Raw genomic sequence first — 12,588 nt, 5'->3', positions numbered from 1 at the left:
AGTCTTCACAGGGGTTATCGTTCTGACCACCGTTGCCACGTCCACCGTTCGGGCTCGAACCGCATTCTCTTCGTGTGCGTATTTTATTCTTGGCCAGCGGCTTGACGCTTTATCACCGAGCCGTGGTCATTGAGGTTTTCGCGAGGCCACCTTGACGCCTTTGAAAAAGAAAAATCAACCGGCCAGCCGGGAACGTTTTGCGCAATATACACGTACGTACGTGTATTTCGAACGCTCGCGCCGAGCTACTTTACTTTACTTTAGCTGGCAGCGCGCTAAGAGTCTCATTGTCCTCGCCATCGACTCAAAGCTTTCGTTTATTTGGTTTCGAAGTTGAAACGAAGCTTGACCTCTGCCTTGGCAAAACATTGAATTGTTTGTAGAAATTTTCGATGCCATTTGTCGAGAGTTGTCTGCCGAACGGGGTAAAATGTAATTTCGAAGCGAAGCGATATATAGCTCTCCTTTTCTAAAATTTCTACTGTAATACAGTAGTTTGTTTATTAGATCAAGATGTTTGTAATTTCGCTACAACGATCGCTGTCATCGCCGTGTTTCACTTTGTACCGCGAATGAATGACTCGTGTTTTGAAATAAAGATAGGAAACTGTTGTCTTAACGATAGGAAAATCTGTCTACTACTTTTTGCGAATCTGTGCACGCGTTTTGAACGGAGCGTCGATTCGTTGCCTTCTCGAAATTTCGTTTCAAAATTTCAAGATATCGGCTCGACATGGAAATTTATTTGGAACGCACTGGAGAGAGATCACGGTTTTGTTTAGGAAAGTGTTTTTTTGAAAAAATTGATTTTTCGATCTCGCCGAAGTGCGTATCCACTTAGTGCGGCTGGCAAACAAAAATTGAATCGGCCCGGAGGTATTAAAGTCGGATTTTGTCGAGACACTTGAAGCATTGCTCGAATGATTGAACGCCCGACTAGAATTTTGAATGCGGGGGACAGTTGGGACGCGGCGAGTACGCGGGCGTGTTCGACGTGTTTTACGCGAAATATTTTTGTCCCTGTGGAATTTCTGTGATGCGCGCGGGGGAGGATATTGTAATTGATGGCACGCAACGGTATTTACTATACGACTTGCCATATATAATGGAAAAAAAAAAAGAAGAGAGATGCGGAATGAAGAGAATCATGTGGAACGATAATAAAGTTGCACGAGAGTATACGGAATTGCATTGAGTGGTTTATGAAAATCCACTTATGCCCGCCGTTGAATAGAATTATTTACCAGTTGGAAATCAGATCGGGCCATTCGTTTAAATAAAATTCGCGCCGACTTTCAGTTTGTTTAAATGGAAAGTTATGTTGCTAGATCGTGTCTGTTGCGCTTGTGAAAAAAAAAAAAAAGAAAGACAAATAATTTATATTTCAATTCTTCGCCCATAATTTCGTTTGTAATCGAGTAACATTATTATTATTATTATTATTGTTATTATTATTATTATTATTATTATTATTACGCGTTATAGATAAAGATAATTTTGCACGTCTTTGTCGTAACGTAAACTGTGTAAAAAAAAATAATTTTTCACAGTGGCGAAGGAAAAGATAGCTCGAGTAGTTGCAGCTGCAGGTGTAATTACTGTTCGAGCCTGGCGATAATAACTGATACAAATAAAACGATACAATCCAGTTGAGGATGATCAGGCCAGTGGAACAAAGTTAGTGTAGAATCAATGGGAGAAAAATGTCCGATAAAAGACTTTGACTCGAGAAAGAATCGAATCGTATGGGAATAAAAGCACGTGTTGAATTCTTATCGCGTTTGAGAGGAAAAAGTTGGAGAAAGAATTTAAATCTCGAGGTTAGCCAGCAGGTGTCAAATAATTTATGATTCGAAGGTGTTTCTTTCATTCTTTTTCCACTGAAGAATTTCTGATCAAAACTGGCTATCTCAAACAATGACGATCTCGTGTCAAAACGTCGATCATTCTTCTCAGGGATTCTTTATCGCGCATAAGCGTGCGAACCCGTGAGAATTCGTATCTTCGTAGCTGACCGAGTCCTACCGGGCGGGGAGAAAGCTTCGAATAATTTTAACATGGACGACTTCAACCGTTTCCCTTCGAACATCCCGACCGTCGAAGACGGTTCGAAAGTTATTGCTAATTGCATCCGAGATATTCCTGTCTGTCGATTGTCAAGTCTTCTTCTTCCGTTCTGTGCAATGATATACGTTGCACTTGACGCTCGGCTGCCCGCTCGAGGAGCTCTCCTGCTTGGTCGCTTTATTTGGTACGAGACAACTTTTTCTGACTTATTCCTGATTACAGAAGCTTGGACGAACGATTGAAAGTACCAGCGATCTGCCCGTTTAGTCTACGTTCCATTAAACGTGATAAATTCCGTAATTGCTCCGCGCACCGTCTTGCGAGTCCAACACGAACACGAATAAGCTTTTACGAAATTATCTCGGCCTGTAACGAACTAGCAGTAGGTTAAATCGAACGGAGATAATATCTTTTAGCGAGCGATTTAAAAAGTTACTTTCTCGCGAAGTTGCTCACGGTAAGATAGCACACACTTGGCACCGAACATTTTTATAAATCACACATTCGTCATTGTAAAACTATCGAGACACGCGGATGTGCCGATTGAATACTTTTACTCGAAAATACGGCATATCTTACCCGCTCCTCTAGTGATAAGAGCAAGGAAAAAACATAATTGTTGTCGCACCGCGAGATTTCACAGATTTCCGTTTTCTTTGGATAACGCGCGGTTTCGCGGTTTATTCGTTGGCCACATTTTGATACGCACTGTCATGGAGATAGCGATACCACGATCTATTTATATTTCAGACGCTCGAATTATTCGAATAAGCTTAATTTAGTTTAGCGTACAATGTTTGGTTCAATTTTGCTAAATGCTAAATGATGATACGTTTCACTTGGTAAAGAAACAAGTACACTTGCAAAATGATTCACAAAGTTTTAATTATAATTCCAAGTGTAACAATTATGTAACAAGGTAGTTAAACTCGAGGAGTTTTTGGACAGAGTTTTTGTTTCTTCAATTCTTCAGAAGTAGTGATACGATGTTCTTATATTTCAGACGATCGAATTATTTGGATACATTTAATTTAATCTCGCGTAGAATATTCAATTCAATTTTGCTAAATGCTAAATGACGAGACGTTTCACTTGGTAAAGAAACAAATACACTTGCAAAATGATTCACAAATTTTTAATTATAATTCCAAGTGTAACAATTATGTAACAAGGTAGTTAAACTCGAGGAGTTTTTGGACAGAGTTTTTGTTTCTTCAATTCTTCAGAAGTAGTGATACGATGTTCTTATATTTCAGACGATCGAATTATTTGGATACATTTAATTTAATCTCGCGTAGAATAGTCAGTTCAGTTTTGCTAAATGCTAAATGACGAGACGTTTCACTTGGTAAAGAAACAAGTACACTTGCAAAATGATTCACAAAGTTTTAATTATAATTCCAAGTGTAACAATTATGTAACAAGATAGTTAAACTCGAGGAGTTTTTGGACAGAGTTTTTGTTTCTTCAATTCTTCAGAAGTAGTGATACGATGTTCTTATATTTCAGACGATCGAATTATTTGGATACATTTAATTTAATCTCGCGTAGAATATTCAATTCAATTTTGCTAAATGCTAAATGACGAGACGTTTCACTTGGTAAAGAAACAAGTACACTTGCAAAATGATTCACAAAGTTTTAATTATAATTCCAAGTGTAACAATTATGTAACAAGATAGTTAAACTCGAGGAGTTTTTGGACAGAGTTTTTGTTTCTTCAATTCTTCAGAAGTAGTGATACGATGTTCTTATATTTCAGACGATCGAATTATTTGGATACATTTAATTTAATCTCGCATAGAATATTCAGTTCAGTTTTGCTAAATGCTAAATGACGAGACGTTTCACTTGAAGCACACTTGCAAAATAATTCCCAAAATAAATAATTGAATTTTTAATTACAACTTGAAATAAAACTCGTAGATATTTATTTTCAACAGCAATGTAATCACTAAACACAATATGGTCTAGTTAAAATCGAATAGTTTTCTTTTATTAATAGAGCTTCGCTTCTTCGATTATCAGCTATTCAGTCTTAAAAATTCAGCCCCGACGTTGGAAAGAAGGAACGGCTAACCAAGAAACGCAGACGGTGATGGAACGATTCCGAGAATTATCCCCGGCGCAAAGTGAATTTCCTCGAGAGGAACGCGTCAAACGGTCGTTAGAACGTCGTCCCCAAGGAGGGAAGATTCGTCGTTTTACCGGTGAAAAACGGACAAAGGTTAGGGGGTAGGGGGGTCCCCACTGGACAATGAATCGGCGAACGTGCGCGACAAAGAAAAGGTTGGTTGAATTAGCGATAAAACGTGCTTTTCACGTGCTTCGCGAAATCCGTTCAAGGCGTAACACGTTCGCAGGTGAGACGCGTGTTGGTGTGCGTACGCGTTTACGCGTTTACCGATGTATTTTAGCGTGGTGTGATTCTCGACTGGAGAACGAGAGAACGAGGAGAGGGAGCGAGAGAAAGAGAGAAGGTGGTACTCGGGCCGAATGGGCAACTTGTTGCATTTCGGCTGGGAACGGCGCGATAATATATACTGCACAAGAATCCCCGTGCTCTCTTTATGCGTGCCAGGTTTGTTTAAATTCGCTGTATCTTAACGCTGAGAATTCCTCCCACTTGCGGTGGTGTTTGCGGATTTTTTCCTCCCCTGTGACGGCGGTTATTACAATCGGTAGATTATGCATTTCTATCGCGAGATGCAGAGCACGATGTGCAAAAGTATATGTGATATTTAGTAAATGCGACAGATCTCTGCTCGTGGTCGTATTCGTAAGAATATGAATTTGCCTGAAAATCAGTCGATTCGTGAGGATTCAGAATTTCTTCGTACTTTCGTTGTCGAAACCTTTAGTCAAATGTATTATACTTAGGTACGATATTATAATGACTGAACCACTGACTCATGATTTTACCAACGAAAGGGTAAAAAAAAAAACTTAAATTATTAAAAAAAACTTATATTATTAAGAAGGCAGCTTGATATCCTTGTCAGTAATGAAATTTAGCAAACAAATTCCAACACTATCGTAGAGTTTCAAGATTTCTTTGCCATACACACCAAATAATATTTTTTGCACAGCGTTTTTTCAAAAGTAATGTTCGTTTTCAATTTTTTCACTTTGAAATCGACGCCAAACGCACAATCGTCAACGAGATTCACAATCGTGCATTTCCTTTTTCCGAAACAAGCTTGAACAATCGGGTATCAGATCACACGAAGAATTTGCTTCGTTTAAAATAAAGTTGGTCGCATCTTAAGATATACATATACCATCTTCTAGAAGGAAACGCAATTACTTTTTAGTCAACTCTTGCGCTGGAATGACGTGCCACCTACGTCCAGAATTTTTTTTTGTCTCAAAATTGCAATATCTTCTCAGTTTCAAGTATATTTAAGTAAAATAAAATAGGCAAAACAAATAATAAATTTATTACTTCTCAATAATTTCTATCCAGTGATATTATACCGACGAGTTCAAAAAGTAAGCGACGAATTATTGTACACGGTTTGGTCGCTCGTTATGGTCCGCAATCCAGTTGCCAGCGCAAGTGGTTAAGACCGTTTAGATTCCAAGTGTACAGAGAACGGTCATAAAGACACTGCATAATGACCCGTTTCTTTCTTTTTAATTTCTCCACGGCGAAAATGGGACAAAAACAGACGGAAAGATAATGGAGGAAAAATTCGATCGTAAATTCTATTTTTCGAATTGTTGTCCGCGACAGCAAGGGATGGGGGTTGCGCGCGAACCAGCGAGCAAACGACCGCGTCCGTTTCGGGATATTACACCGGGGGCCGGTGTTTAATACGATGTTAAATAAAATCTAATAAAATTCAACGTCCAATAAAATCTAATAAACACGACGGCCGGGAAGCGAGATCTCGTAAAACTTATTGATCTGAAATTATGGCAGGATTCTTTATTTTTTTTTTTTTTTCGACGGGGCTTTGTCGCTGCGCCATTTCGAATCTCGCTGGAATTTTCCTCTCGCGAATATAATTCGCATGTTTGACCGGCGTTTCGCAGAATTACGCGGCGTGAGGAAGCGCGCGCACGCGCGTACTCGAGTCTGTTAAAGCAGCCGTGAAATTGCTATCGCCCGGTGACATACGTCTTAATTGCCGCCACGATCCCAAAGTCCCCGCGTCGGTGTTTTAACAATAAAGCAACCGTCGGCCAGCGTGAACCAAGGGGTTGATTTACGCGTACTCCGCAACCCGGCGGAAGTCCAGCGCCCACTGGAAACTTGGATTTAAAGTTTCCGCTGGCAGCGTTATACTCGCCAGCCTTCGAGCATTCCACTTTGCTTTAACGCGTCTTATCCTTTTGGCTCGAGGATATTGCTGGGCGGCAGGTGTTTAACAGAATGCGATTCTTACGCGATTATCGCGCTTTTTCTCTCTCGCACGTCTTATAAAGCTCTTTGTGCAACGCGCCCTTAGCGAAATTGGTTATTACTCGATCGTCGTATATTTTTACTTTCGCTTCGTCTCATTCGTTTTAAAATCTCATTTGACCCACTTTAGCGACAAGTTGCATTTCGTTTCATTTCTGCCTAACGCTAAGTAATAATTTTGCAACATTTTACACGTAATTCTAGAAGGTGTCTTGAAATGTCATGCAATTGCGCTGATTAGTCAAAACAAATGACACGGGTCGAATATTCGTTTTATTGTCGATGTAACTGCGATCACGAGCTTCGATTTCCACAATTTTCTAACAAGTGTAGTCTAGTAGCTTCGTTCTTCTGGTATTGAGTGCAATATCGCGGGAAGCTGGACTTGTTATTTAAGCGCGAAGGTAAAAGTTGCAATTTATCTGTCTGAGCGTGTATAAGCTGTATAACCAATTTTATGGCTTCTTTCCTCGCTAGAAGTCTTCGTTCGTGCGAAAAGTTCCATACGACGAACAATTGCCAGTTATCGTCAATGTTTTTTACTCCAATCAAATTTATAACAACAAACTGCAACGTGTAGCCGAGCAAACAGCGCTCGCTGAAACAACCTCAATTTCTGGCCACGTTTCTGTTGAATATGTGGCGTAAAAGGAATTCCATGTGCCGCATTGTTTCACTTAATCCTCACTTCACGGTCTTCAGTTTCGACTTCAGGGCCATCCTTTACTTCCGAGCCAGTTAAAAGGTTGCTGTAATATCGGTGCTGCGTTAGAAGTAAAGCCCGCAATGTCGGGGAAGCGTAACTTTGCATTATCACATTAGATTCGGAATCAGGTGCTGAGATGGCTGGAAATGCATGACGCAAACCAATTAAATCTTACATTTCGAATAACATCTAGATAAACGTACTTGCTTCCTCTGTTTTTCCTTGTTACTTTAGAATATCTTTATTACTGAGAATATTTCTTAATTTTAAATACGGCTGGACTGCGGACCATAACGAGTGACCAAACCGTGTACAATAATTCGTCGCTTTCTTTTTGAACTCGTCGGTATGCTATCACTGGATAGAAATTACTCAGAAGTAATAAACTTATCATTTGTTTTGCCTATATTGTTTTACTTAAGTATACTTCGAACTGAGAAAGAATATTACAATTTTGGAGCAGAAAATGCGTGGCACGTCATTCGAACACAAGAAATTGACAACTGAGAATACAAAATGTTTTCTGCTTTCTTATTCTCTTCACTTCTCATTTTAAATAAACGTCGTTAAACTCGTTTTTTTTTAAATATTCGAGAGTATAATATAAATAAATGTATTGCGAGATTTAACAATAACTATTTATTTTAATTAATGCATAACAAGAATTTTATGACTACCGATTTTTGCTTCGATTTATTATTAATCACTTGCGTTGGCGACTGATTGCGGACCATAACGAGTGACCACACCGTGTACAGTAATTCCTCGCTTACTTTTTGAACTCGTCGGTACGATATCACTGGATAGAAATTACTCAGAAGTAATAAACTTATCATTTGTCTTTCCTATATTGTTTTACTTAAGTATACTTCGAACTGAGAAAGAATATTACAATTTTGGAGCAAAAAATTCTCGACGTGTGTAGCACGTCGTTCCAACGCAAGGGGTTAAAAAGTTCCGATTAAAACGAAGAAGCCTCGAAATTCTCGCTTCAAGCGTGGGATCGAGCCGGGGGGGTTGAAAACGTCGAGACGACGCGCCTAGCGTGGCAACGTTTTCCCTCGTTTTCTATTTTTACATGATAACACCACGCCGTGGAGCACCTTTAAATCGATTCGGAATCTTTGCTCCTTGACGAGTTCTAAGGCTCTTCTCGGCGCCGAGGGGGGAAAAGGTCATCGACAGGTTACATCGGCGTTAATGCAAAGTAACAAGGCTTTGTAGCGAGCTGCTGCCTTATGGCATTTGTTGGCAAAAGCGAGAAGCGAAGAATCGCGGCCAACTGGGCTCGATCCAAGTGCGTCCTCTCGCGAGGGGTAAGAAAACTCACCGAGGAAATTACCGTGCGATTACATCCCCTCGGCGAGTGCCCTCGATCGCTGCGGAGAAAGTGGCGCTACTCGGGGGGGAGTAGACGAGCGGAGACGAGCTCGTATCGGGCTCTTCTTTTTTTTTTTTTCTTCCTCACGCTGTAAATTGAAAAGTGAAAGACTGGATCGTTCCTGGAACTGGCGCGGTTCCCGAATTCGATCGAGCACGTTCATTCGGCGATCCTCGATCCTCGATCCCCGATCCGCGCAGCCACGAAGATGCGCGTAACCTCGCGGTTTCGTGCCCCGTTTCTCTACCCGCGCTCGAGGGAAATATCGCGCTCGAGCGAGTGTCCAGTTGGAGCGAAGCTTCTCCCGTCTTTTGGCAACCCTCGCGCGCGATTAGGATCGTCCTCGTGGACGACGATCAATTCTCGAGTTTCGTGGGACGTAATTTATGCGTCGTATAATTCAACGTCGATGTTCCTCAACGTGATAATTGGACTAAACCAATTAATTATATTTCTACGAGCAGAATCTTGCAAACGCTCGCTTCACCTTATCATTATCGTATAAATATTTTCGTTCGCCATGACAGTCCCTTCGACAGTACTTAATCCATATTTTTCGTTTCTGTTGCAGGTGAGTCTGAATTTGTATCTTCTTTTCAACACCAGACCTCTTTGGGGTCAAGATCAAGCTGTGAAATTCATGAAAAAAGAAAGAAAAAGAAAAAAAATTGGGTAAGATGCAATTACCGATATTTCCACGTTCCGATCGCGCCGCGTCGAATAGTCTCTCTCGCCGCCGGTGAGATCTCCGCGCAGGAGGAAAGAAATTACATTGCCGAGACAGTGACAAATGAAGCAAAGTTGGCATCGTGATCCGACTGGCTGATAAGCCAGAACGACTAGTAATTGCGTTCTTCAATTTAACGAGCGTCTGCTACTTGGATAAAAATCACACGCGCGTTGTTATGGGTTGCAACATAGACGTGTTTAAGCTGTTAATCGCGTTTCATTAAACATTTAGCATACTAATCAGACGCGGGCACGACTGGCAGAAGCTCGTGAAAAAGCGATAAGAAAAAAAAAAAAGGAAAGGGATCGTTTAACAAAATACGATCGTCAATATCGTGCTTCTCTCCGGCTTCGTTCGAGATTTCTTGATTTTTCTTTCTACCGGGGGCTGCCGCGCGGCTCGTTTATACGCCGCCAAATCAAAAACCTGAAATCACGTCCAGCCACGGCCAGCCACGAAAAAAGTTAATGCACCGAATAATTCGCCGTGTCATGTCCTTTCCTGTCTCGAGGCTTTTCTGCCATTCGATACCTGACCGTGGGGGCCCAGGTAATCGGACCTTCGTTGCCCAAAGTGAGGAAGAAGGAACGTCGTGCGTTTGGCGGATCGTCGTTTACCGTTGCACACCGCCGCGGCCCGGGACCGGTCAAAAAATTGCGCCGCCACGATCTAGAATTTCGTTTCTCCGACCACTGGCGAACGCGCCACGCAATTCAGGGTTTCGTAACGATAACAACAACCCCTGTACGATTTACGACTTTTTTTTTCGATCGACGACCGTAGCATAAAATTTTCCCGTCGGAAGCGTTGAAATAAAAAAATGAATGGAAAAGCTTTGTAATGCAATAAGTTAGGGAAGCTTTTATTGGCATGTTTCTCGAAAAATCGTTTAAACTTTTGAAGATATACATTGTCTTCTAACGAAAATTGCGAATTGGTCGTTTCAACGACTTTGGTAGTTACCACTGTTAAATAGCAGTCAGTGGACTATGAATTTTCTATTTTTATTAACGAGTGAAAAAAGGAGAAGATCAGAAATTCATCAAAGAAATCAATTACTAAAAATTACTACTGAATATTCGCATATTACTCGCATTATTATTTTCTTCGAATCTTTTCACATTTTTAAATTTCTCATAAATGTACGAAAGTTTCATCGTCTATAGCTGGGGAATGAAGTCATCAGAAATTAGATAATCGGGGGAAAGATAACTAGTCGAGAGGCGAGACTGAAATTTCGTCCGATGGAGCTAGCACGAAGAACAATCTGCACTCTCACTCGAAAGTTTCAGGATACCTGTTTTTGCAGAGGGAACTCTTGAAGGAGTTTTCTTCAAAGGTTAATGATTGATTTTACGATCGCGCTATAATACTTTCACCATGCCGCGCACTGGATTTCGTTGGAATTGTTCACGTCTGGTTTAATTGCGATTTACAACGGAGGGGAGTAGGGAGGGGCAACGAAGAAATTCCTGAAATTCCGCAATTGCAAATTATTCAGGTGGGGAAGCGCCGGTTTGCCGCTGGTGAACGTGATGAGGCAGATTTCAAGGACGCGGAGCACGCAATCGCTGGGACTACTTCCATCGGATTGCGCGCGGAAATGAATGGAAGTCCCCCGAGGGACGAGTCTCGATAGTGATTTATTCAGCTACGAGGAGGTGGGAGGGAGCTGAAGAATTTAGGCGCCAAATAGCTTTCAGATGGCTACACGTATAATGTGTTGACGTTTCTTTGCCTTCCAGTTTTGTTCATTAGTAGGCGATCGGCTACCGGTTTTTGGAAACTGCAGCGAAGTATAACAAGTATATCTCTTTATATAAAACAAGCCTTGACGAGGAATTTAAAAATAGGTATTTCAGAGTAACAAACGCAATTAGTGTTGCAAAAAATATTGGAAACCAACTCCTGTTGAAATAAAAGTTATTTAAAGAACTTGTCCTAAAAGGAATTTTAGTATTTTGTATATTCACTAGCATTTATTTAGTACTGGAAAAAGCTGATCCCTGTTGAAATTGAAACTGTTCGAAATAATTTTGTCAATTATGAAATTGATAATTTGCCTTTGTGAAATAGATTTTGATAAAAAATTTAAAAATATTTTGCAATCTATGTCGCAAATCAACTCCTGCTGAAATTGATTCCACTTCTTGTTGGTTTTCTCTCTCCTTTTTTTTTTCTTTTGCATAGAAATGCCTGACTAATCGTTTGCCTATTTTCCTTTGTGTAACTCGGTAACTTAGACATGTACAACGATGACACTAGCAAAGTGTCAATCTGCCGCGTCAGTCGGCTAGACGCGTTTCGCGTTTTCAATTGGGATCGATCCAGGCAACTGGACTGACAAATATTTATCGCAGATTTACACAGTTGCAAATTTAGTCGTTCGTTATTCCTGCAAGATTTATGTGTAACAACGTGATGATTTGTTCTGACGCGTCTTTTCTATGTAAGCTGTTGGTAATAACGACGCTGTTCGTTAATTAAAGAAATGGACATGTGTCATACGTTTCGCAAAAACACACAACAGAGAGTTTCTAGTTAATAAAATCGGTGTCCAGCGATGAATGAATTTGATTGACGTACGAAATCTGTCGCGACAGAGGCGCTGTTACGAAGATTCTGTGAACGCGAGAGATCAAAGACAACGTCCCCTTTAATTGCCAGTTCGCTAAGTCGAATCTAGAAGTAGCCGATCCTTTTTAACAGAGGCAGCTACACGTTCGCAGAAATCTCTCGGGAAGCTCGAGGTATAATACATTTCGTACGTTAGTAGAGGTTACAAAGCGCGAGCCAATTGTAACGACGAAGGATACCCCGTCACATGGGGAAAAATAAATTGTTTCGCGATTCTAATATTAAATTGTTTACTCTCTAAAGTTGAATGAAATATTTGTCAGTCTACTTGGCTCGGTAGAGTACACTGTGCAAGATACCACGCTTCGAGAAACAAAATTAAATCAGTTCAACATTTCTCGAATTCTACGATGTAGAATCAACAAAATTTTGCAACGTGGCAGCTATTTTAGATGCTTGCACGTTTAAAAAACTTCCGCCGAGAAAGTGACATTTCGCATAGATTGACAAATTCTCTATCCACGCTATGATGTTGCACTTGCGACTCTCCACGCAACGTTCAAAAAACAACAACCGTAATTCCGATCGGTCAGTGTAACAAGTAGAGTTGCTTCCATTTCATTCAATTTATGAATATCAAGTTGCCGAGAAGAATATATTATCATGTGATTTAACTTAATAACGCAGAACCTCTCAAACACTCAGAAACAAAAAAAAAA

General features: G+C 40.6%; 1 protein-coding gene across 1 annotated transcript in view; it reads left to right on the top strand.

Moving 5' to 3' along the window:
• Nucleotides 1-9,553: 9,553 nt before the first annotated feature.
• The window catches only part of LOC122536382 (heterogeneous nuclear ribonucleoprotein K), a 90,797-nt gene continuing 87,762 nt past the window's right edge, over nucleotides 9,554-12,588 (top strand). Inside the window, exons 1-2 of the mRNA XM_043668713.1 lie at nucleotides 9,554-9,560; nucleotides 9,966-9,968. The gene's annotated coding sequence lies outside the window, so the exon portion shown is untranslated. The remainder of the gene's footprint in view (nucleotides 9,561-9,965; nucleotides 9,969-12,588) is intronic.

The sequence above is a fragment of the Frieseomelitta varia genome, unplaced genomic scaffold (assembly GCF_011392965.1).
Source record: "Frieseomelitta varia isolate USP_RPSP 00005682 unplaced genomic scaffold, Fvar_1.2 scaffold_827, whole genome shotgun sequence".
In the NCBI taxonomy this organism is placed as follows: Eukaryota; Metazoa; Arthropoda; class Insecta; order Hymenoptera; family Apidae; genus Frieseomelitta; species Frieseomelitta varia.
Note: the sequence above shows the minus strand (reverse complement) of the source record. Positions and strands in the feature narration are given on the sequence as shown.